Genomic DNA, 3,405 nt, shown 5'->3' with positions numbered 1-3,405 from the left:
GCGGTTACTGGCTGCCAGGCAGTGCTCTAAGCATTTGATACAGACTCTCCCTCTTATCCTCATAATGACCTTATGAGGTAGGCATCATTTTTTCCCAGCTTCATCAAGATATTATTAACATGTAGCATATGTAAGTTTAAGGTATACAATGTGATGACTTGATATATATATATATATATAATATACACACATATATATATGTATTTTGTGAAATGATGACCACAGTAGGTCAGTTAACACCTCATTTCCTTATCACTTTTTTGGATGTGTGGTGAGAATATTTAAAATCTGCTCTCTTAACAAGTTTCTGTGCTGTTAATTCCCAAGTAAACACTATTTTAGCCCCATTTTTCAGGTGAGGAAACTGAAGCACAGAAGGTTAAATGTCAAGTAAGTTGCCTAAAGGGAGAAACCTGGAGCAGAAACCCAGATGCTCCAGAATCATTTTCTGCAGGAATCCAAGGCAGAGTGTTAAGCTGCTTTATTGGAATAGTATTAATAACAGAGAGTGACCATCGAGGCTGGGCAGCCTGGGGCCACAGGTTCAGCACTTGTGACCACCTTTGTCCACTTCTCTGTATCTCCACGTGCTGGTCCTGGTCCACACTCAGAAGATGTGGTAGCCTTTGAGACAGGGTCCCACAGGACTGAAATGTTTAACTTCCTGGTCCGTTGCCAGCTTCTTCCAGCTGACTGGGAGGAGGGAGTCAGTTCCTTTCAATTGTTCCTGTTTCCAGGACAATGAGATTAAGATGTTCCCGTTCTGGTAGGTGTTATACATTTAGTGGTTGCATCCAAGCGGTCAGACATCAGGGCTTTAGGACTGGGGTCATCTAAAGCGTGGTGTTGCCGCCTCTCGCTTCCCTACTCTGACTCCAGAGAGCCAGCAGGTCTCAGCCAGCTTTAAGTGAGTTCAGTGTTGTGGTGATTGTCACAAGAGAGATGCTGGGAACCACAGGCAGAATCCAAAACTGCAACTCATATTTCAGAAATTTCTAACCTTCAAGACTTTTTCTAGGGAAGTATTCAAGCAAGAAAATAAACTACACATTATTCAAGTCCTTCAGCCTTGCTGTACAAGTAAGTTTTCCTTCATTGTTGATATATGTTCTATTTAATTCAAAGTTCCTATCATTTCCGATGGAAACAGACAATGAAACAACTCATTTGATAGTTTGAAATGAACCTAAAGTTCATTTTTCTAAATTTTGATTAAAGTTTTCAAAATCTTATTGTATACCTGTTTCCAAGGCTTGAGTTAAGAAAAAATAACAATATGTAAGTAATACTAATGAACAACTTTTTTTTTCTAAAGCTTTGCAATGTCTATAATCTGTTCATTTACTTTTTTCATCTGATCTTATCCACAGCAGGTAGCGAATAATTATTGGCATCCCTATTTTACAAATGAAGAAACTGAGGCTCAAACTGTCTGAGTGGAAGAGCTGGGACCTCCATGGATTAACGGCTATTTCAGAATCTGAGGATCTAATAATATTAAGAACTTGTCATCAGAACCAGATGTAGAATAGTCCAGTCCAGGGTAGTAAGTCCCACACCCATTCAGAATTGTTATAAATTTCTTTTGCATGATTTCTCTACCTCTCCTCTGCCAGCCCCTCATTATAAGGATGCAAGATAATACAAAATTTCTCAAGTTCTTTCTGAAAGAGATTCAGCTTCTCTTTAAGATATATTTTCAGCTACCCTTATCTGCAAGGATCAGTGAGTTTACCTGGTAATTCCATAGCACCTTCTTCTGGAATTCTGCAGCATTCTGTAAAAAAAGTTCTTTTGACTTTCTTTGTTTATGACTCTCACAATTATGGATGAGGCTGGAAGTGTCAATTACGATCAGTGTGTTAAAATTTACGGGCCCTAATCAACAACTTGGGTGTCCAAGATCGGAGCTTAGTGATAGAGGAGGGTATTGCAGAACTTGAAATAAAGGGGTCCCATGACTAGGAGAGCTGGATGGGTGGAGGAAATATGGAAAATAGACTTGGTATGGACTTGGATGGGAGACTTGCGGGGCTGTCCTCCAGGGGCCATAGGGTGGCAGCAGCAAGGTTCCCAGGTGAGAGTTGAGTCTATCTGTGCAGTGAGAAGCTGAGCATGCTCAGCGCCGAGGGAATGAAGTTTAGCACTTGTGAGTAATTCAGTTTTCCCACTCTTTGCCTCCAGGTTGGGGTGGGACTCATCCTTGTGCTGACAATCCCTGGGCAAATGTCTGTCACAGCACTGAATACCATGCTCTCTGTGAGAAGAGGAATCAAGCTGATTTCCTCTGCTGCTTCCTGATCAGTTAGCCCAATACCTAAAATAATACCTGTTGAATAAATGAATGCATGAGTAAATGAATAGAGAATCTAAGGCTCTTCCCATATCTCAGTGCTATTTTAATTTGATTTGATTAATTCTAGGAAGTGTTAGTGCTCATCCACTAAGATGTGGACCTCTGTCTGTAAGGAAGCTGATCCCAAAGGGACTGGGAATGCTCTGACCACTCTCAGGGATTTTAGAATACACTAAACTGTTCCTTTGCTGGCCTGATACTGTAATTTTTTTTTCCTTTTTGAATAAAAATATTCTTTGGATCACTCGTGTCCATTAGAATTCCAGAGTTTTTTTTTTTTTTAAGGAATTAAGTTTTTTTTTTTTTTTTAATAATTTTATGTATTTATTTATTTTGGCTGTGCTGGGTCTTTGTTGCTGCACAGGCTAATCCCTAGCTGCTGTGAGCAGGCCTCCCATTGCAGTGGCCTCTCCTGTATCAGAGCACAGGCTCCAGGGTGTAGGCTCAGATGTTGCAGTTTCTGGGCTCCAGAGCACAGGCCCAATAGTTGGGGTGCACGGGCATAGCCACTCTGCGGCATGTGGGATCTTCCTGGGTTAGGGATTGAAGCCAACCCAATCTGCCTGCATTCTCCACCACTGAGCCACCAGGAAATCCCTGAATTTTAAATTTTGAGCTTTTAAAATTTTGTTCTTTTTGACCCTATGTCTCAGTCTTTATTATAACAAAGCATAAAAGGGCTGATACTTCTCTCTCCCAGTTTTTAAAAGAGGACAGGCTGGTCTTTGGATCTGGTTGAATTCCTCAATGTAATAACATTTTTAAGTTCTGGGCCCCAGCTATGAATCTTCTGGTTTAATGATGTTTTAGCCTGTAAATTTCCTTTTTACCCAGAGTGAGCATCTGCTCATTCTGGCAGAATCTATTGCTATTTCCAGTTGATCACAATTGACCATTTAATACTTCAGGGTCATTCTGTTTTAAACCCCTGATGTGTATTCAAATAGATAGCTGCAGTTAAAATCCAGACTGGGCTACTTACTGGTCATGAGAAGTAAGCTTGAGTATGCCAATTGTCTTTGACACAGATTCTTCATTATAAAGATGGC

The sequence above is a fragment of the Bubalus bubalis genome, chromosome 16, assembly GCF_019923935.1.
Source record: "Bubalus bubalis isolate 160015118507 breed Murrah chromosome 16, NDDB_SH_1, whole genome shotgun sequence".
Taxonomy (NCBI): domain Eukaryota; kingdom Metazoa; phylum Chordata; class Mammalia; order Artiodactyla; family Bovidae; genus Bubalus; species Bubalus bubalis.
Note: the sequence above shows the minus strand (reverse complement) of the source record.